The sequence below is a fragment of the Odocoileus virginianus genome, chromosome 9 (genome assembly GCF_023699985.2).
Source record: "Odocoileus virginianus isolate 20LAN1187 ecotype Illinois chromosome 9, Ovbor_1.2, whole genome shotgun sequence".
Lineage (NCBI taxonomy): Eukaryota > Metazoa > Chordata > Mammalia > Artiodactyla > Cervidae > Odocoileus > Odocoileus virginianus.
In genome coordinates, this window is record NC_069682.1 from 51,332,382 (window position 1) to 51,355,472 (window position 23,091).

General features: G+C 50.1%; 1 protein-coding gene, 1 long non-coding RNA gene and 1 pseudogene across 4 annotated transcripts in view; 1 reads left to right on the forward strand and 2 right to left on the reverse strand.

Moving 5' to 3' along the window:
• LOC110142086 (small ribosomal subunit protein uS10-like) overlaps positions 1–4,014 on the reverse strand; it is a 40,920-nt pseudogene extending 36,906 nt beyond the window's left edge.
• CDH4 (cadherin 4) overlaps positions 1–23,091 on the reverse strand; it is a 475,802-nt gene that overhangs the window by 168,317 nt on the left and 284,394 nt on the right. The window lies entirely within an intron of this gene.
• On the forward strand, positions 15,465–18,687 carry LOC139036723 (uncharacterized). The gene is made up of 2 exons (XR_011489556.1): positions 15,465–15,553; positions 18,464–18,687. It is a non-coding gene; the product is annotated as an uncharacterized lncRNA (long non-coding RNA).

Here is a 23,091-nt window from a genome sequence, read left to right on the forward strand (position 1 = left end):
CAGTCCATACTCCTCGGGACATCTGCCTTCTGAGTCCAGCACCCGCAGTCTGAGGGTGCCAGGATGCGGGGGACCACTTGCCAAAAGTCAACCCACGCTGCTCAGTGCAGGGAGTGAGAGGTTTTGCCTGATCTTCCTTCTGTGCCATATATACAGTCTCTGAAACAGATTATTTCCTCTGTAACTACGGTTCCCCTCTGCCATCCTAATGTCTATTACTCACTACTTTCAAAGATCAGGATTTTACAAGACTAACATATGGATCTCAAGATTTATCATATGCCCTATACCACACAGACGTGGAAATACAGCTGTGTGTACTTGCTCACATTCCGCATATTTATACCCAGCACATAAATTCACACAAACACATTCCAGGGAGAAAATAGTGCATTGGAATCAGAGGAGGTGAGTCCTGCTGCCAGCCCCGAATGGCATGGTGACTCTGTATTTATTTTAATAGACTCCCATCTGTCATTTCCAGCTATAGAAAAACATGCTGGAGTTTTAGAAAACCGGCCAAGAGAGAGCCATTCACAATTTGTTCTTATGCATCTTTTCACACAGTGCATTTTTTCAAAGAAAGGGTGAAACTGATTGGGTGAGCAGCTAATACCCACTTTCACTATACTTGTTTATGGACATATTGTCCCACAATTGAAAAAGAAGTTCTGATGACAAATGCCATTAACCCTACAAATTTGAGAGTAGTAGTGTTACACAGATTAGAATCAACCAGAAATTTCCAAGGGGGCTACTCTCTAGTTGCAGTGCATGGATTTTTAATTTTGGGGGCTTCTCTTGTTGTGGGTGGGTGGGCTGCAGGGGTTGCGGCACGTTGGCTTAGTAGCCCTGTGGCATGTGGAATCTTCCCGGACCAGGGATTGAACCCAAGGCCCCTGCCTTGGCAGGCGGATTCTCAATCACGGGACCACCAGGGAAGTGCTTGGGACTTGTTTAAAATGAGAATCCTTACGCTTTACCTCAGACCTACTGAGTCAGAAACCGCAGGGATGGGGCTGCAGGTCTGGGTCAACAGCCTCCAGGTGGCCCCGCTGCCCAGTGGAGTCGGGGCTGGAGTCCTCGCTCCCCAGGATTGGTTCCTTCATCTCCCCAACCTGTGGTGTCTATGAATTTAAACCTCAACTTGGCCTCTTTGTCTTTTGTTTGCCTATTTTTTTGAACCCCTTGTGTGTGAAGGGGTGGGTGCTGATGGAGATTTGGAGGCCTGGCCTTTGGCCCCACCAGCCAGGCAGAACTGGGGACAGGGACTCACCTGTGTCGAGGACACAGATGTACAGTTCTGTCACCGCTGGCGGCTCACACAGACTCATATGATCAGGCTTTAACATCACAATGTCATCCACACCTGCAAAATGCAAACTTCAAATCTCTCTCTGCCTTCTTCTTGGCCAGGAAAACAGACACATTAATGAAGAAATCATTTTCAGAAGCAGACAGAGAGCTCCCCACTGTAGTCATACCAATTGCACTGCATTCGGGGCTGCGAAGGGCCCTGACTTTCTTTACACCCGAGAGGCTCTTTTGGGGGGCTCTGTAGGGGCAGCCACAGCCCTGATCCTCTGGGCAAGGATGCTTAGACCATGGCTTTCCTCCACGCTCAGGTCAGTACCCCATTATCCCCTCAGGGGTGGGAGACTAACAGATTCCGCAAATCATATGCACAGGTGTAAAGTTCTCAGAATTATCTATTGCATTTTGGCCGCCTTTTGGGTGATTTAAGCCTCATTTTCATGCGTGGCAGAAAATCTTAACAATTCAGAAAGAGTATTTTGTATGATTTGGACAAAAGGGAAAATGCATCCTGAGCCCTGCAGAAAGCTACTTAGTAGTGAAGTGCTGTGTATAATGTGTAGGTAATTCACACCCAATTACGTCTCAGATTTGGCTGTGTGTGGTTCAAAGAGGGGGAAAGCAGTGAGGATGTGAGGGTGGGTGTTTTCCCACCCTGTGAAGTCTCCTTTAAGCACATTAGGGGTCTGAGTTCTCTCCCTTCAGTCTCATGGCCAAGCGATTGGTTAATAAATGCTCGGGTTGAGTGGGTCTCAGAGGCCACTTCCCATCAAGCACATTTTTTCCCCTAAAACGTGACCCACTGGTTTTCCAACAGAAGTGGGGCACCAGAGGCAGGGTGCTCCCCTCCCAACTCCCAGACGCTATGGTCCTTCAGAAGCATCTGCTGAGGCTCCATGAGAGGAACCGTCCCCCGGGAGATGGGTGACCAGGCCGAGTGGCAAGGAGAGGGAGAGTGCTCCATGTGTCAGCCCAGGAAAAACTCATACAGACCCCGAAACTGCTCGACTGAACAGCTCTTTCTTGACTACTAGATGTTGAGACGTCCACCACAATATATGGTATATAATGCTTATCTACATCGTTTGTGACTTTGAAAGTATTTACTTGGGGCTTCCCAGGTGGCTCAGTGGTAAAGAACCTGCCTGCCAATGCAGAGAATGCAGTTTGGATCCCTGGGTTGGGAAGATCCCCTGGAAAAGGAAATGGCAACCCACTCCAGAGTTCTTGCCTGGAGGATGCTATGGACGGAGGAGCCTGGTGGACTACAGTCTATGGGGTCTCAAAGAGTCAGACACAGCCGCGTGAGTAACGCTTGCTCTTTCAGATAAGCCAGGATCACCTCCTAGATTTACTCCCACCTGCAGAGTCCCTTTTGCCACGTCAGGTGACATCATCATGGGTTCTGGGGATCAGGAGATTTACCTCCTGGAGGGCCCTTTTTCTGTCTGCCACAGGCACCGCATTGAGCCTGAGTCTGGACACAACACCGAGGTGCCATCTGGGTTATTTCTAGTTCCAAGAAGACTAGAAATAACTTGAGGGAAATAACTACTGAGAAGCTCCTTGCCCTGCAAGGTGGATGACTTACACCCGCTCTGCTCCCCGCTGTCATGACCACCACATTGTCTGCTGCGTCGTCCTGCACATCCTTGCATCCTCCATCCCCCCAGTGAGCCCTCTCCTCCCTGATCTGCACACTCACTCCTCGCCCCCTCACCTCCCACCCACCCAGCTGAGAAGACAGCTCAGCTTGGCAGGGACATGGGCACAGGCTGGCTGTTCCTCAGCAGCTCCATCAGACTCCATGCACGCAGGCAAGTGCTTTGCACCTTTTTCTGGATAAACATTGTCCTCAACAGCTCCCCCTCTCCTGGTGACAGAACCTCTTCCCTGTCTTGGTGTAGCTCCTCAGGTGGGAAACTTCACATGCAGCCGCACTGGGGACACAAGACCCTGGTCTGGACGATCCAATGATCCCAGGGTCTGAGTCTCCACTGCCTGGGCAGGGATGACACCCTGCTGAGGCTGATGGATGATGTCATTTCCAGTACTTCCCTGGAACCACGGGGGGACCAAGAAGTCTCTCTCTCTGTCTTTAAACAGCTGATTATCCATTTATTGAAGAGGCTGATTTAAGCATCTGCAGTGGTGACTTCCCAGGATGACTCAGGGGTAAAGAATCCACCTGCCAATGCAGGAGATGCAGGAGATGTGGGTTCGAACCCTGAGTTGAGAAGATCTCCTGGAGGAGGGCATGGCAACCCACTCCAGTTTTGTTCCCTGGGAAATTCCATGGACAGGGGAGCCTTGTGGGCTACAGTCTATGGGGTGGCAGAGTAGGACACAACTGATTAACTGAGCACACACAAAGGTGATTTCTGTCTCAACTCCTGGCTCAGTAGGTGGAAGAGGTCTGCATGATGACCTCAGAAGGATGGTGCAGGCTGATGAGTCGCTGGTGGATTCTCACACGGGAAGGATCCCAAGTTTTAGAACCTTAGAACCATTCCTTGTGGTGAATCTCAGAGTCCTGGTGGGCATCCGAACCAGTCCTTTCACTCTGAGGCTCTTTTCCTTTGAGCCTCTGATCAGGTCAGCTCACACCTTCTCCAGCGATTTCGCATGGTGGCTGGGGAGGGTGATTCTGACTTGGTGAGTCACCACCTCTGGCTCCACAGGGTGTCTTCCCAGTGTCATTTAGAAGCCACGACTGTGACACAGATTCCTGGCTGACTTGCTCCTCAGCAAGAGTGGATGATGCTGGGTGAACCAGGAGAGGGCAGCACTGTCTCTTCAGGGCGATTACGTCTTCCTGTCTTGACGCTGGCGTGGCTGGAGCACAAGGATGGAAGTTTCAGGAGGGTGGGATCCACCTGAGGTAGAGCCTGCCTGAGGCTGAGGATGGAGTAACCGAGGGGAAGCAGCCAGAGTGTCTTAGGCACCCCCAGAGTGCTGGGCCCAGTGGTTCCTTCAGCCAGACCTGCTGGGGAGTCGCCGGGAGAGCCACCCTGCTCGTTAGGCTGCTCTGGGCCTGCTGACCCCCACTTCTCGCCAGCTCCTCCTCCTGGGGCCATGTGTCCCTCCTGTGGCGAAAGCAGCTCCTCCTAGGAAGGGTGCTGCCCTGAGCCGAGAAATGCTGGCCTCTCTGAATGACCTGAGTAGGGGCCACTCCATTCCACATCAGTGTTCGTCTGTAAACACGGCTGCCACATGTTATTTTCACTAGAACCTTTAGTGGCTGAGGGGAGTGGGGGTGGGTGGGTGGACCCTCCTTTTGTGGAAAAGGAAGAGCATTAGTGGGAGAAGCATCGCTTTGTCTCAGAGGTAGATTTGAATTTCAGGAAAGGACCTTTCTCCGGGAACATTTCACCTGGGGTAACTTTCTGATGGGCCATCTGTTCTCACTTTCTTGCCACTCTCCAGCTCCTCTGGGCTTGAGAATAGGAGCCAGAGCAGAGGACACTCAACGGCAATTGAATACAGATCCCGACCTCCTGATAGAACCTTCAGTAGCCCCCAGTGGGCTCAGAATAAGCATGACATTTGCACCATGACCTCCCTTCTGTGACCTGTGACCTCTCACTCACTCTATCATTCACTCTTTCAAGCTCCTGGTTGGCCAGTGACTGTGCTGAGGAGCTGGAGGGGGGCGTGGTTTGAGGTCAGGGGGCTGAGAGCACGGGGTACATGGGGTACATGGGGTACACCTAAAGTTAGGTGCCTCCAAGTCTCACTTATTACCCCAGGCCACGTCACCAAGAGCCTTGTGCACACCAGATGCCTCGTTGGCCAATCTCTGTGCTGTTCCAGGGGAGGTCACATCATCAGGCTTGTTGCTATAAATAGGACTGAGTCCACAACTGAGGCCAGAAACACACCTCTCAGGACTCCTGGGAGGAGACTGGCTCCAGGTTGGTCCATGAGGTAGACCCCCAGCTCCTGGCCCAGCTCGTGGTTCCCATCTGTGCAGCCTCCTCTGGGGAGGCACAGTGGCTCTCTCACCACACTCAGGAAAGACCTTTCCCTTTCACAGAGGTGGGGACCAAGAGCTTGACTTGGAGGGTAGGGGACAGTCACCTTGCCTGCAACCTAGCCAGCCAGCCAAGCCTGGGAGACGGCTTCCGGTTCCTGTCTGCACGCTTTGGTACCTGGGCCATAGCGTTCACCTCAACTGGGCTGGATATGGGCCTCGGATCCTCCCCTCCTTGGCCTCTGCCCTGTCTGCCCTGAACAAACCTCCTAGCATGTAACCTTAACACTTAGCCGCTGGGAACCCCTCCCTCTCGCCGCTGATTCCTCTGCTCCCTGTCATCAGTCAAGATCACTCTGAGATGCAGACAGTCTGAGGAACTCGCCCGCTCTGTGTCAGAGCACTGTATAAACTTTGCATGCGCAAGCCGCCAGCCTGCTCGTCAGACACTCAAAGGTCAGAGATAAATCTGATGCTATGTGACCCCCATGTATCATAAGCCAGTTCGGCTGCCCTTGGCTACGTGCACCTCATCAAAAATGAACAAACAAGAGTCTGCCTGGGAGCACCTCCTTGCTTCCCCATCATCCCAGAGCTCTTCTAGCGCTCTTTCCAGACCCCATGAGCCCTGCTTGGCACACTTCACAGGAGGTGTTTATCACTCACTTGGCAGCCCCAACTGGGATCTTGCACCTCGGTGGAGGCAGAATCTGTGGAAGGGACTCACCACGTATCAAAGTGAATCCCCCCAATGTGAAATCATCCCCATCTGATCTGCTTGTAAACAGGCTTTTGTCTCAAGCCCATAGCTGAAAACCCAGACCAATTTGTTTTTAATGTCATGTAACTGATGGAAGGCAGGAGGAGAAAGGGATGACAGAGGATGAGATGGTTGGATGGCATTAGTTGCTCGATGAATATGAGTTTGAGCAAACTCTGGGAGATGGTGAAGAACAGGGAAGCCTGGCGTGCTGCAGTCCATGGGGTTGCAAAGAGTCAGACACAACTGAGCGACTGAACGATGACGATAAACTGATCAAAGATCAGAGAGTTTTGGGTCCATTTCAGGAGTGAGTTGTCCAGCATGGCCAGTGCTCAGCACAAACTGTGTCCAGATTACAGTGAGTGACGCCCTGACAGCAGCTACTTGGATCTGGAAGCCAAGACCCCACAAGCCCCCGCGGGACGCTACTGCCTTCTGGCTCGTGATATGAGACCAAGACTTTTCATCAGCTCAGCAGAGCACATGCCTCTCGGCCTTCATACACAGGCAGGACTGTCCTATATGTCCCACATGTCCCACCTCCTGACTGTCAGCCACCAGCCACCACCGCCAGCAACATTTTTGCCTGGAGATCTCCATCTCTTAGTAACTAAAGATTTTTATTTATTCAACCCCAGTCGAATGGGTTGGTTGAAATAATTTCAATTACGAAGCCTCTTTTCTGTTTTTGTTCTGATTTGATGACTTGTTAATTTCAAGAAACTTCATTTGATTCCTGCTGCCTTGTCCCTCTGAACAAACATGGAAAATGTGAGCCTGTGTGCACTTGGCAGGCAGGCCATCAGGAAGTAAGTAACACATCTAGTGAGTCTCTCTCCTGCTGTTCCCCACCCCCATCCCCACAGGGCTCTGACCTCTCTGCCCCTCCCTCCTCTACAAGGCCAGCTCCCACACCACACCTCTCCTGGTCTGCATGGGCCCCCCACACCCAAAGGTCTGGACAGATGTCTGGTCAGCAGGTGTCTGCTGACATCCTGGGAGTCACCCAAAGGTCTGGACAGATGTCTGGTCAGCAGGTGTCTGCTGACATCCTGGGAGTAAAGGACCAGAGGGTTGGAAGTGAGGTGGGTCGAGCAGAGGCATCTGTGGACTTCAGGAAAGGGTCCCGAGAAGGAAACCCTTTTCTATCTGTGCAGTAGGGTTCATCACGGGGATGGGGCGCTTAGGTCGGATGGAAGACCTGTGTCCAGGGTTCCCGACTCAAGGAGGCTGGGCCCTGCCTTTCCCTGTCTCAGAACATGGGTTTATGGGGATGCCTGGACCCGGCTCCCAGCTCAGGCAGGTGGTGGCATTTTAACGAGCTGGTCAGGGGCACGTGGTGCTCGACCAGCACGGCAGGGGGATCGGGGAGGAAGGGGGCTCCAGCTCACCCTCTAGCCCGAGCTGTGGCCTCTGCCTCCTCCCAGGCTGCTCTGGTCTGGCTTTCGACTCACAGCAGACAGGAAAAGAGACCAGGCTCATCTCAGCGTCTGAAGCCACTGCTAAAATGTCCAGAGGCAAGTGTGACCCTAGCTTGGGATGGGGCAGGCAGCAACGAGGGTTTCTCCCTGGGCCTTGCTCTCCCAGTAGGTTGGTTCTGGTTCTGGGGGCAGTTAATGTGCTTCCATGTGGGGAGGGCATCTCAGCTGGGCAGAGGCCGAGGTGGCTCTGGGGTGTCCAGGACCTCTCACCCAGGGGCAGCAGTGGTCTAGCATTTGCAGACCTCAATCACCATGCCCACCAGCATGGTGCCCGCCAGGCAGGTCACTACTCATCCACCATCCTGCCTCTTCCACTCACGCTAGCCCTGAAGCCTGCATTCTGACACGTTCACTCTGATGGGTTCATAGCTGAAGGCCCGGAGGGCTTCCTGGGTCAGCAGACAGTCACCTACAGGACCTGGGGCCTCAGGTCCATCTGTCCAGACCTTTGGGTGTGGGGGGCCCATGCAGACCAGGAGAGGTGTGGTGTGGGAGCTGGCCTTGTAGAGGAGGGAGGGGCAGAGAGGTCAGAGCCCTGTGGGGATGGGGGTGGGGAACAGCAGGAGAGAGACTCACTAGATGTGTTACTTACTTCCTGATGGCCTGCCTGCCAAGTGCACAGAGAACAGAGGTGGCCATGGAAATTTCTGGAAAGGCTTCTACCCATCAGAAGCCCCTGCTTTCTCTTATCACCCCTGGTACCTCATTGTGTTAGTGTCCACACCATCAGCATGATGTCATTTTTCTCTGCACTGATTCAGTTTATCACTGTCCATACACATACACACCCACACACAGGTATGTGTGTATACACACATGTGCATGCACACTCATGTATTACATATATGGACGCACACGTGTATACACGTAGGTGTGTCCACACACATGTACATGCACATATATGTGTGTGCACACATGCACACATATACCCATCCTTTCCACTGAATCCTTAAATCTCTCTTTGGTAGAAAATTGGCATCACTTGCTATAAAGAATGGGTCATTGTAAGAAATAAAGGAATGTTACTATGTTCTGGCCAATAGTACACAGTGCTTGGAGGCAGGGTGCATGATGATTACAGACAGGAGCTCTGGGACTGGATTGCCTGGCTGAAATTCCGCTTTGGAGATTTTTTTTTTCCTGTATGATCTTGGACAAGTGACTTGACCTCTCTGTCTCAGTTTCATCATGTATGAAATGGGGCTAATAAAATAACCCATCTCACCGGGCCTTGTGAACTAAAGCGTTTGTCCCCAAATGACTGAGTGCTGTGTCTGCTAAAGGACGCAGTGTTCCTGGTCTTGTTACTATTGTTGCTGTCACTAGTGGGGCTGTGATGGTTCCTTCCTGGCTGAAGTTCTGTGCCTGAGGTCTATTCTGCTCTTTGAAAGAGATTAGAAGAATCAAAGACACATTTGCTGAGAACTGGCATTTTCTCCTTGAGGAGGTCAGAACAGATGGGCGAGCCTTGGCGGTAGAAAGCAGATGCTTTCTTTTTAAGGCTCTTCTGTCTGCACTCCTGCCCTCTGCGTGCCTCCCCTGAGTCCTCGTCCACCTCAGGGAGCAAGGGCCACCCTGGAGTCTGGACCTTGGCGTGCATCCTGGCAGTGTAGGGGGTCCTGGAAGTCCTGCCCTTCCTGTACTCCTCACAGTTCATCCTCTCGGGATGCTCCCCAAACACGAGAGAGGCAGGGCGGTGGGAAGAGGCCGGGGCCACACGCGGTGCCCAGGAACCTGCCCTAGCTCCTCTCTCTGCCACCTTTGGCGGGCATGCCAGGGCCATCCTGGAAGACCAGGAGGAAGGAGAAGGGTGTTTTGCCTCCAAATGCTAATTCCTGGAGAGACCAGGGCGCCAGATGCAGGAGCCTCTGTCTGCTATCACATGTAATTAAACTCCTGAGACTGTGGTTGTGCAGGTAGGAAGTCCTACCACCTGCTGTCCTCTGATTGCTTCCTGAAAGCGAGTTCACTGACGAGGGAGCACCACACTCCTGACCCAGGAGGCCCAGCCTCGCCAGAGCCTGGAGCTAGAGGTTGCCCGGCCAGGAAACGATTTTTCCAAGAAGAGCACCAAAGACAGTGCAAGACATAACTTTTTTTCAAGCTTGATAATGAGCAGCTTTTCCAGCCCGTGTTCACGGGAAGTGGTAGCAGAGCAGTGGGAAGGAGACAAATTAAAACAGGCCTGGACTGAGTGGCGTTTCCTGAATGAAACATCAAAGGCAGCCCAGGTGGGAGGCTATTTACAGATTCTGAGAGCCTGAGTTATTCATCACCATGGCCCCTGGGCCATGAAGGTTCTCCCTGTGTGTGCGCTCACCACGCCTTGCACGGAGCCTGCTGGTGTCTTCGCATCTACCCAGAGTGACGCAGGCTCCCTGTCCGGACTCGCCTCCGGCCCCCTGCAGAAGGGCAGTCATAGGAAGGGTGGGCTTGGGAGGGAGGGGGATGATGTGAATGCTGAGCACCTCTGCTAAGTACTTAGGGACCCCAAAGTACTGAGTACTGGGGCCCTCTGCTAAGTACTCAAGCACTCCTAAGTACTCAGTACTGGGCACTTCTGTTAAGTACTCAGGGACCCCAAGGTACTCTGTACTGGCTACCTCTGCTAAGTACTCAGGACTCCAAGTACTCAGGACCCCAAGTACTCAGTATTGGACACCCTTATGAAGTACTCAGGACATCTAAGTACTTCGTACTGGACATTTCTGTTAAGTGCTCAATATTGGGTGCCTCTGTGAGGTACACAGGCAGCTGGCCACCCTGTGAGATCCCACTTCCCCTCTGGGGGTGGTTCACAGCCTGGAGTCTCACCCTGTCTTCTGGGCTTTACCAAGGAAGAGTCACACTTTTCTCCAAATGGTTCCATCTGCCCTGTCTCACTCAGGCCAGGCTTCTGCTCCATGGGGCTCTGAGGGTGACTGTCCTTCCCTCCAGACATCTGACCCTAGCCCGGCCACTGACATGTCTGCACATTCCATTGATGACCATCTGCCTGCCTGGACCACCGAGGCTCAGGGTGGTCTTTGACATAAAGGAAGACAGTGGCTGGGGTTCTCCTTGGGGCTCATGGTTACGAGACAGGGAAGGCGCAGGTGGACACGGCCTAGCATGGGAAGACAGGGACCTGGGGGGACTGGGGAGACCCTGACGGAGTTCTGTACTCGCGTGTGTGTGCTGGGGGAGGAGTCATTCATGGAAGTGACTCCTTGGAGGTAAGTCCTAGGAGAATCTGGCTTTAAAAACTCACGTGTGTGCCCACCTGTGGCAAATCCAGGTACGTGGCTGTGGTCAACCTTTCCACAATTTAAGCATGTCACTACGAGGTTTGCAAGGAGACAGCCACTGTAGCTCATTCTCGTTCCTCTCACGGGAAGATGCTGTTTCTCGGGATTTGGGGTCTTCCTCGCAGCTCCCCTGCAGCCCCAGCTCTCTGGGTCCCCAGCCTCCTTCATGTCCAGCCTCCCTGGGAGGTCCCCCTGATGGTGGGTTTGGCAAATACCATCCCCAGCAGCTACCCCATCCCCGGGGTTCTGTGTAGAGAGTTGACCCTCACCTGGGGCCCCCAACACTGTGCCTATGGAAACCAACCTCTCTGGGGGTGAGCAACCCCACCACTCAACTGACTGCAGGGGACATGCTCCTTGGAAGACAGGTGGCCATGGTCTTCTCTGCAAGGTTTAAAAAATTTTTTTTTTATTTTAAAAATATTTATTGATTTGGCTGTGGAAGATCTTAGTTTCGAACTCTTGCAGGTCCAGCATGCGAATTTTTTAACTGAGGCATGTGTGATCTAATTCCCTGACCAGGGATTGAACCTGAGCCCCCTGCATTGGGAGTGTAGGATCTTAGCCACGGGACCACTGGGGAAGTCCCTCTGCAAGTTTTTAAAGACAGGTGCCTCCAGGGACTCATACAGTAGGATCTGAGGGTCCTTCCCTGTGGCTGGGTCCTGGGCTCAGAGCTCTCACACACACTGTCTCATAATTCTGCACAGCAACTATCAGAGTGACTGTGGACTAAGATGGTGCTTCTTGAAGTGACTTCAAGACCACCAGCCCTAGAGAATTGACAGATGCTCAGTTTTGGCCCCCCCAAACCTACTGACTCAGAAACTCGTTGGTGGATGGGCTGCCCACCTATCCTGTCCATGCATCCCGCCCACAGCCAGGCACCTACCGTCATCACAGGAGGGCACATCAGTATGTTTTTAAAGGATTAGTTTCCTTCACTGGCATGGATTTAACACTACCGGTCTTGGTCCATCACAAACCCCACGCCATGCTACATTCCACTATGAGGTGAAGGCCATGTTTATATTACTAAGTATTCTGCAAACACCTTCATCTCAAGACCCTCTGCTCAACATCCCTCCAGCAACACACAGAACCTGGATGCACACACGCAGAGACAAGACTTCTGAGCCTTCTGGAATGATCTCCACAGCACTGGTTTGCTTTTCCCTTTACTGTGACCTTGAAGAAGTCACAGACATCCCTGTCCTACATTTTCCTAATCTGGGAAACTAGAGAACAACTTATCTGCCTCATCAGAGGTGCTTCAGAATGGGTTTTGATAAGCGAGAGAAAAGGACATAAAACTAATAGCATCAGATAGGCATTTGTAAGCTGCTTTGAAAGTCATCTTGTGGGTTTATCTTTATAACCCCCAATCCCTCGAATCACTCAGAAACACACTCATGAAAACGTGCACCAGTTACCATGTGAGACCCTGCTGAAGCAGCCTGTTTGTGGAGACGAACCTCCTCCTTTCTGACTTAGAGCATGGAGGAGGGCTGGCTCTGTTGTGTCAGCAGTTAGGTTTGCATGTTCATGAGTCATGGTGTGGGGCAGAGGAAAACGGGTGTCCACCAGGTCTGGCCGCAGGGAGTGCGGCCCACGGAAGGATCCATGGTTAATCACATGTCCCTGAGACGCTTGCCCTGTAAATAGATTCAATCACACATCTGTCAAGCCCTGCTCTGGTCCAAGAATGTTCTAGATGCTGGGGGCCTCTGTGGCAGCCTTAGTGGGACTTGGCTGTTGTCAGTTGTTCCTGGCAGGTCTCCAGTGAATGTTTCTGGGGTAGTAACAAGAGGCACCGGAAATCAGTGGCTAAGAACTCTCTGCATGCTCACACCATGGCCCTTTGAGAGCATGGAGGGAGAACCGGGCCAGCACAGGCAACCCCAGCCCTGGTCCACCTCCCTGTCTGCCTACCAGGGCCTTGTCTCCAAATCTACAAATCCCACGATGGCTGCATAACCCAGGAGAGGGCCTGTGGAAGCCTGACTCTCCAAAGCCCTCCCCTCCCAGTCGGCCCATCCCTCCACCGAGGGAGGACTATGCTTGGAGGGAAGCCCCTGCAGCCTCCCTGGCCCTCGCACGAGTGGCTGTCCGATCGCCCATGACCATCACGAGGGCTGATGCCACACCTTCCAGGCCCCACACATTCAGATGTTGGGAACAGAGTCATTTCAAACAGGAACAGGGTCACCTGGTCCAGGCAGGTGCATTCTTGGCCACTGGTTCCTCTGATCAGCTGTCTGCCTTTATCTGTGCTGGGCTGGGCACCCCCTGCTCACGGGGACCCTGTGATGGGAGGCCAGGGACCTGTTCTGTCTGTTCCCTGTGTCCTCCCTACCCCATGCCTAGAACAGAGTCAGCACCTGAGCGAGTGAAGGAAGGAATGAGCAGGTAAGCAAGCAAGTCCGCTTCCAGAGCCGACATGCTCATGGGATGCACAAACCACCCGTGACAAAGGATGCCATTCCCTGCTTGGCTAAGACCTTCTGCTGAGGCTGGGCCCAGGGAAGGGGCCTCTCCTCCAGAGAGGGGGACACACCCGTGGTCAGAGAGTACCTGGGATATAGGTCACTTCTATGAGCTGGGTTCCTAGTGCCAGTTCTGGGTGCAGAGGCCAAAAGAAAAGAGTTGTGTGTATGTGTGTGTGTGTATGTGTGTGCATGTGTGCCATAATAATGGTCACACTCACACAGCAACCTATCTATTAAAAACTGGAGGGCACACATGGTTACAAAGCAGATGGGTCACAGACCAAAGCCTCTCACCAGCAAGGAGCCTTGCCTGAGTTTCCATGTTTGCTCCCGGCCACTTGCCTAAGCTGAGATGCACACGAGTACACAGTGCACATATACACACTGCCTTATACAATTACAAACCTACTATTCTTATTAAGAAAGGATCAAAACTTCAGTAAATGTAATAAAAAGAAAAGTCCTTCTTGGTGCCCCTGGTTCCCACCTGCCTCCCCAAGCCAGTCACCTGTCTCCACAGGTGGCTGGCAGCCGCCGGCCAGGCTGACTACTGCTCCACTTGGGGGATCCATCTAGAACACCTAAAGTTCTGTCCTCTGGTCTGAAGACCTTTTTAGTCAAGGTTTTTGTGGGTGAGGTCACACTCCCTATAATACTTTAGCTCCCGATTTTATTGTTCAACCTGATTCTATAACTGCTTTATGTCAGTTTTGGTAAACATTTTTAGTAAATGTTATAGATGCCAAATGAAACTCAGCAATGGATTAACACACATCTAATAAATACAGTTGTGTAATAAATTACAAAAGAGCCAGGTGAAAATCAAATAGTTATGCATATGATTTTTAAAAAAGATTACATTGCTTTTCACACAATATAAATTCACAACTAATTAACAACAAAAGCTTCTATAGAATTCTTGAACTTTCTTTGGCATAATTACAGGAAATGAAAATGCATTTTTTTCAAATGAAAAATCACCCCATGAATTAATATCCCAAGCATTAACCTGTGAACAATCATTAGGTAAAATTAAATTTCAATATTCTGTGGATTTGAAGGAATTTTTCTCAAACACTAATGGTGGGAATGCAGATAGTTTTTTTCTAAAGGACAATATGATAGAACTTAAAAAATACTATAAACTTCCATTATTATAACCCAAATAATTCTATTTTTCAGAATTTATCCCAAGGAAATAACAGACAAATGCAAAAATGACTGTTTATTATCACATTATTTATAATATTGAAAAATTAAAAGTAACATAAACATCAGTCATACAGGACTGGTCATATTACAGTTTCCCCATAGTAGTGTATCCAGTCATTTAAAATGATGACATAATTTATAACATGGATAGCTGCACATGGTTTATTGAGGAACCATGCACCTTACTCTTTAACATAGAGAGTATCACCCACTGCAATAAATGAACACATATATATATGTAATTTATGGGAATAAGAACCTGCATAAAAGAAACTATGTAAAAGTAATTTTGCATGGATCCTGAGGTTATGGATGATTTTTTCCTATATTTTTCCCTTTTTCTACCATGAATGTCTATTATGTACTTTAAAAAGGTTAAAGAAATGGTGACATTAAAAAATGTTGACATTGACTCAAACCTCATATTATTCAGTTCGCTTTTTCTACTCTCTGTGATTGCAGGCTGCAGTCCTAAGCAAAGACATCCTCTGAGTAAATATGTGCAAGGTCAGTCACTATTCTCTACCCAGCACCCAGCACCCCTTGCTGTGGGACTCTCCTCTCCTCTGAGCATCATCTGGAGGGCAGATACTGGGACCTGCCTCTCACTCCAGAGCTGAGGTCTCTTCTCTTAACACCTGCCATCCACAATCACAAAGGTAAGTGAATTAAAAGAGGAATACCCCTTTTCACAATTGTGTTTAAGACTAAGGAACAGAGAGAAGCTTGAGAGAGGTACTAAAATCACCAAATCGTTGGAAAATAAATGAGCATAGATAAAAATTTGGGATTCTCTAAATTAGAAAAGAGGAGGTTGGCGGGAGGCCCTACAGTGGGGTTGACCAGATGGCCCTTAGTTCATCTGTGGGGTGGAGCAACCTGTCCAAGGTCACAGGGCTCTTATGAGGTGAAGCCTGAGTTCTGGCTTCACCAGAACACCAGAGGTTTGAGTCCACACCCATGCACTGACCAGGTGAGGGACTGACTGGACCGAGGGCTCCTGTTAAGATAAGTTGCTGGTCTTAAGTGACAAGGTAAGGAAGCCACAGAAAGGAAACCAGGGCAGTAACAGGAGCATCCACCTGTTCTTGGGAGGCTCTGCACACAGGGCTGGGAGATCCAAGCAAGATCAATACCCGTGAGTCTGGGAAACACCCACCAAAATGCAACTGTCATTCCCCAAATAAGAAGAAACTGTCAGAAGTCCCTGCCTTGGCAAACCACAATTCTAACTTGCAAGATAACCCAAATGTCCTCTCTGGAATGTTACTGGTTTTAACACCTCCTTCAGCAAAGCTCCAAAGCTAGTCCTGGGTGGAAATAAACATAATGACCCTTTAAGAACATAATTATGTAGACAGTCTATGTATGGATATGTTGATCAAAACCCTTGCTGATATCTAAATGAAATAATTTTTACACCAGCTGCAGAGCCTAAGTTAATTGTTAGCTTTTGGGAAAACTAACAAAATACTGCTTATTTCTGAATTAGCAGCACTAAAGACCTGTAATTACTATTACCTTTAAGTATGGAAATAAACCTCTTAAAATATAGTATAAACATAGCATGTGGATTTTGCATCATAGATCGATGCAAAAGGATAGTTTTTTTTAAAGGTGAGAACTAGTTTCTCTTATCAAGACTACATCCCATTGCCAGGAGTAGTGGCTGACATACAGTAGATGCCCAATAAATATTTTTAGGGGAAAAAGGATGACATATTTAATAATAAAGCTTCCTGGCTAATATTAAATGAACTAGTTAATGACAATGTCAGTCAGCGTTTGTCCATGTGTCCAGATACCCAGTACATAGACAATCAAATCTATACACACACGTCATAGCATAGATAGCAAATGCAGCATTCATTCAACAGGTATATACTGATTCGTATAGTTTTTCTATATAGCATTCGTGCTCAGCTGCAGAGTTGTGTCCAACTCGTGACGAACCCATGGATGGTAGTGTGCCAGGCTCCTCTGTCCATGGGATTTGCCTGGGAAGAATACTGGAGTGGGCTGCCATTTCCTACTTCAGGGGATCTTCCCAATATACTGATTGCCTACTATGTTTCAGGCATCATCTTAAGTATTATGAATTCAGTTGTAAAGAAAACCCAGTACTGGTCCTCATGGAGCTTATGGTCTGGTGAAGAGATTCATCGTGAATGATAAATATATAATTATAATATATGTAATTACTGATTGGGGAAATGCACAGAGCAAAGGACAGGGCTATAAGAGAAAAGTGCACAGTGGGGCAGGGGAGGGTCTAATGTACACTGAGGTGGTCAGGGCAGGCTTCTTGGAGGGGGTGACCATCCCGAAGGGAGAAGTGCCTACCAGGTGAAATGCAGGAGAAATGGCATTCTGGTAGCAATGAGCCATAGACTCTGAGGTTAGGAGGCACTTGGCTTCCTCAAGGAAATCAGAGACACTGTGACCGTATTGGAAAACAGGCCTGAGTGCAGCCACCAGATAATGGAGGGCCTGGAGTCTAGGCTGAAGAGCCCCGGGCCCACTTCACTAATGTGATGCCAAGCAATTGATGGATTCTGAGCAAAGCAGTGATTGACCTAACTTTTATTATAAAAATATTGGTCGGCAACTGTGTAGAGAATGAAGGTGAAGAGGCAAGCGTAGGTGACGAATGAGACCATAATACCAGGAAAGGTACAAGCCTCCCAGAAGGATGCAGCTAGGACACTTATCCCTGAATTAACTGTGCTAAAGGCCTGTATTATAAAGCTTCCCAGGTGGCTAAGGGGTAAAGAATCTGCCTGCCAATGCAGGAGACACAGGTTTGATCCCTGGGTTGGGAAGATCCCCTGGAGGAGGAAACAGCAACCTACTCCAGTATTCTTGCCTGGAAAATCCCATGGATGGAGGAGATTGGTGGGCTATAGTCCATGGGGTGGCAAGGAGTTGGACACGATTTAGTGACAAAACAACAAAACAGCAATCACAAGCTCAAATGCTTCCTTCAAGTTCTCCCACACTTCCTGCTATTCTGTCTTCCCACACTGACATGGAGCCCCGTTCAGCTGCTCCAGTAGGAGCTGAAGCCTGAGCCACTCCTGGCAGGTGCCAAGCCTGCAAGACTCTTCCTGCAGGAAGCGAGGCATTGTAATGAATGCAGAGTTCCTTGATTCCCTGTCTCCATTGCAGGCAAGAATGTCAATTCTTCACTTCTCAACTGGAGTTTTTTGACAACTTATAAACTGTGACCTGGATGTACAACTTATAGATTCTCAAAATTCAGTTTAACGAAGTAGCAAGAGGAAGGCTTTTCTTTAAAAAAAAAAAAAGAAGTGAGAAAGAGCTAAATAATTTAGGACAAGATCCAGGCACACGAGGGCCCAGAAGCACTGAGCCTGGCCCACGTCTTTGACTTTACCTCTCACCCTGTGACTTTGGGCTCCAGCCAGAGGATGGTGGTTGAATGCAAACAGCGAGTCCCTGTGTCCCATGGACCTTGTCCAGATCTGGTGGCAGCCACAGAGAAGGGTGATCCCAGTGGCTGGGCTGGTGTGACTGGGGTGAGTCAGCACGATGGTGACCACAGTTATTCTTGGACTGTCCTCAGAGGGAAGCAGGCAGTACCCTTCATGGTGAGCTCCCTCTCGAAATCCCATGCAACAGTAATGCAATGAAGAGTGGACTCTGATCACATGGTTATAGCACTTTGCGGCTGGCAATGGAAATTGCAGAAAACATGGAGAAAGAGAAACACCAGGGCACGAAGACTCTAGCTGGGTTGAAGCGACAGAAATGTTGGGTGTAAATTGAGTGTCACAGTGTTTGGAGATGGTTCCTCTAAGGATGTTGTTAAGGTTACATAAGATCACAATGGTGGGGCTCTGGACCTATGGGATTAGTCTCCTTATCAGAAGAGATGCCAGAACTCTTGTGATCTCTGTCTCTCTCTCTCTCCCTGCACTCAGAGAGGTCATGTGAGCACACAGCGGGATAGTAGCTACTACCCTGCCAGGAGGAGAGGCTGCACCATGAAACCTACCACGTTGGAACCTTGATCTCGGACTTCCCAGCCTCTGAACGATGAGAAATGAACTTCTGTGTTTAAGCAGCCCAGTCCACATGTCATGACAACCTGAGCAGACTAATGCAGTGAAAGCTCTGTTTGTAAACTAAGTAGGAAAGAAACCATGCAGTGTATCCCCTGTATAAATTCATATATTTTTTGTATTGAGTGTTCTTAAAGACAAGTGTATCTGAATCAGTGGAGAAGAAAATGGCAACCCACTTCAGTATCCTTGCTTGGAAAAGTAAAGGGACAGAGGAGCCTGGTGGGTTACAGTCTATTGTCACAAAGAGTCAGACACAACTGAACGACTGAGCATGAACATACATACGTGAATCAATGTATCCATTGTTTTTTTAAATTTAGGCTTATTTATATTTTAAAAATAATATGCTATTTTGAACAAGATCAAAAGGCTCATCAAAGCTGGCATATGACTGTGATATACAATGGGGCTTCCCAAGGTCAAGGACACGCCTGGCAGTAGCCCACCAGGCTACCCACCAGCTCAACTCTGTTGAGCTCCCAGAGTTCTCCCTGCTTCTGGGAATGAATGGTGATGTGAGCTGAGGGGGTGGAGCAGCCGTGAGGGTGGGTGTTCTGTGCACGGGGCCCTTCCTGGGATTCAGAGCTATTTGAGGAGCAAGCATTGTCCTTCCCTCTGCACCATTAAAGCAGAATCTCCCCAGGATGTTCTCATTGCTGCTGGGACAGTCATGGTTTCCTCATGACAAGGCAATTGGTTAATTCACCCTTAACGCCTCCACTTTGCTCTGACACATGACACTTTCTGTCTGACACCACCTCTCTCTGGGCTTAATGAAGACCTTGGCTGTCTTGAACTGCTATCTATTGACTTGGAAGGCATTCGCTTCCTGCTGCACATACTTTTATGGCACTTGGCAATCCTCAGCTGTCCTGAAGGTGCTCTTCAGAGGTTGGAGGGGGGGTTCCTAAGCCAGAGGGAGGTTGAAGGAACATTTCACACCTTAGGTTCACCAGTCTCGAACTGGCTGATGGGAGTCCCCTCCGCAGTGTCCGAGCCAGCCATAGCAGTCCTCCCCGAGTGCCTCTGTCTTTGGGATCCAGCTTCAAGGGCCAGTTTTCTGGAGTCTTTGCAGGACAGGGGAGGCTGATTTTTCACCTTGGCTCGTCAGCTCTGCTGCTCCTGGAAGATGGGAGACTGCCTGTTCACCTGCAGAGAATCTCAGAAACTGGCAAGTAATCCGGGCCACAGAAGGGGCAAGGAACACATTTCCTTCTGCCCTGATTAGGGCTTCCCTGGCTTTCAGTGGGGTCTGGGTGGGACCTCCCCACCTGCTGAAGCTTCTTGGGTGAAGACCTCTCCTTTCTGCTTCTGCTGGAACTCATGCCAAGCCCAGCCGGTTCTCCTTCATCAATAGAGCTCTCATGCAATCTGGGGGAGGGGACGGGCTTGGGAAGTGACTCCTTACCAAGATCTGGGACCAGCACTTCAAGGGCAGGATGGTCAGTGGCCAGGTTTGGGATTCGGGGTCGCCACGGCCGGCTGTGAACCCTTGCTCCCCAACCCCCACGGCTCTGTGTGAGCCTCCACATCTGCAGGGGCGATGGCAGGGTCTGTTCTCGGGCCTCAAACGCACACCCGAGGCCGGGGCTCCCCTCTGACCAAAACTTCATCAGGGTCCTCTGAGCCCTCTTCTCTACCTGGCCTGGACCTTGCCCTGCCAAACCCAGGTTTCATCAGAGAACCCCGCTGGGTGGTTTATGGACAATTCCCCTGGCCCTTGGTATCTGACTCCTTGGCCTGCCTTTAGCAAGAACCCCCACCCTTTTCATCTCATCAAGCTCCTCTCTGTGATCATCCCCTACTCTGCCCGCCGGTCATGCATCCCCAGCTCTCCCTGCTGCATTTGGAGGTCAGGTCGGTCTGCCTCCCCTTCTGCAATTGAATCCAGCAGAGTCTTCTCTGCTTTCTTTAACGAGTGTCAGAATAACGTTTTCTCTTTAACTTCTGCAACATAGCAGGGGCTCAATATACTGACAGTGTTACAATGTCGGCGAACAGCATAAATGAGGGAGAAAAACGCAGAGGGATCAGGAAAGGGCAGGTTCAAAGTCAGAGAACATGGTCAGAAAATCTGCAGTGGTGGGCTCACAACCAGACGTTTGCCGCCTGCTTGGTAGGAGAGAAGGGCCACTACTGCCAATAATAACAACCCAAATCACCAATCATGAAATGGGGGAAAGCCTGAGAGTGTCCCCAGATTCATCCATGGGTGGAAGGCCCCAGTGAGCCCTGCTCTTGGCACCTTCCCCTGTCAAGCTGCCTCCTTGTCAAGCTCCCCTCTGATGCTTCAGGACCCGCTCCCAGGACCCCCTCCATCACAGCTGCCAGAGCATGTCATCAGTCTCAGAGGCATGGAAGGAAGCAAGAAGAGTGACCTGAACATGCAGCACAAGCAAGAGGCAAGTCAGAACTCAACACCCACTTACATGGGCCTCCTGGTACGACCTGTGAGCCTTGGGGGAGCAGACACAAGGCGGCCCGCCGAGCTCCTCGTGGAGATGGACATGCACAAGGACCACCTCCTGAGTGGGTGCTTCGCCCGGGGCCCAGCATGGACTCTGACCCCTGTCACTGAACCCGGAGCTGAAACCGGCCGCGTTAAGGAGTCATTAGTACGAGCAGAACCAAGACTCACCCGGAGACAGACCAACAGCATAGCCCAAACTCCCGTTTCTCTTCAAACATTAATCACCATCTCATGTTTAATTAATCTGCGCTGAGTTTGCTGGGTGATGAAAGCAGAATTTTCTATCAGTAGGAAAAACACGTATGGATTCAAGGCTCTTGTGTGACTCTGCCGGCAGATCCCTGCCAAGTCTGAAAGAGCCGTTCAGATCCCTCTCCCCCGAGGCATCCCTCATCTTCCCCTGGGTTGTGACAGGGACTCACCTCGAGAGATCACTTTCACGTTTCTCATGGTGGTATGGCTTGTACACTTGTCTAAGCTCACCAACAATCCCCTTGGACAGTGGCAGCCATGGCGTTGGCCCTAGCAGCCAGCACGGGGCTGGGTGGCTGGTCCACCCTTGGAAGCACACTGCCTTCTGGGTTGTGTCTGCATTTGCCCAGCGCAGGCTTGCCTTCCCCTCTGGAGGCTGGACTGGTGCAACCAGGGATGGAGGGGGGCCGTTTAGGGGGTCATGGTGAGCTTGGCCACAGAGACACAACTGAAATCATTATTTGTGCTCTGATGAGCTGGCTTTAAATCTCTCTGTGCAGGAAAGCTGGCCTGGCTTTCCTGTTCAGATGTCACAAAGAGCGAGAAAAGTAAACGATTTTGAGCACATGCTTTCCTCCAGCTAAAGAGAGATTTTGCTATTTTCTCTGGGATTTTCTATCAAAATCTACACTGAACATCAAAAGCTGTGGTGTTTCTTGGGGACGCCAGATCTATGGCTTTCTTTTTCCCATCAGCTCTCCCAAGTGAACCATCCACGAAGATAAAACAGCAAAAACTCCTATAAGAAAGTAATTACTTCAAAACCGAACAGAAGGCAATTATGACTAAACAGAGCTGCGTTTGGGTTCGGCATCTGACAAAACGGCTCCGAGATGACAAAGATGGGCATTTTCATTGCCAGATAACCAGACCGTTTTCTGTTCACAGCGGTATTCTTAATACAAAAAAGGACATAAAATAATTGGCCAGCTAACCTCCAGTCCACCAAGAAATAAAGATGCTGCTCACAGCTCCGAGAGGTCCTGAGAAGCTCCTGCCTTCAGCTCCGCGCTGAGAATATAAATTGCCAGAGGAGAACGAGATGGATCTTTAAGGAAAAATGAACTCTTCTCCTTTAGAATTTTGCAGGATTATGGCCCATGTTGGACAAGTACAAGCTCAATTTATCCTTGACCCCCGATCATCATGTTAAACTCCAGTTTTAATCACGATGACCTACCACCCTTCTTCTTTATCATGTCTTTGAAGAGGCCATGTGCTTAAATTAATATCATCAATGGCTTTATTTCAGGTTGGGAACTGTGAGCATTGGATAGTTAGTGAGCACACAAAGGAAATGACAGAGCAGCAATCTGACACAATCGGGGGAAGGAATCAATTAATTTGATGGTACTTGGCGGCTGGATTGCAGCACTGGCAGAGGGGGCCAGCGGTTGGCCCACGCTGGCTCCCTTGTGAGAAGGATGAAGTGGAGAGCACTCTGGGAGGCCCATGTGATCCGTGGGCACTTAACAGCACAGATCATAATTGCACTGATTACTACCACTGAAGCAGGGTCAGGTGCCTGTATTATGAATTCATGCCCCTCTCTCATGTTCAGCCCATTGTCCTGCTTGAGCTTCAGATGGGCTGCCAAATGCTGTAGAATGTCCTGCACAGAAGCATGATCCAGGTGGATGGTCTCCTTTGCGCATTCATTCCTGCGTTCACTCATTCGTTCTACCAGCAGCCACACCTGTGACGTCCTTATATGCCCCTTCTGTGCTCTACACGAGACAGTTCACATCACTCCCATGATGAC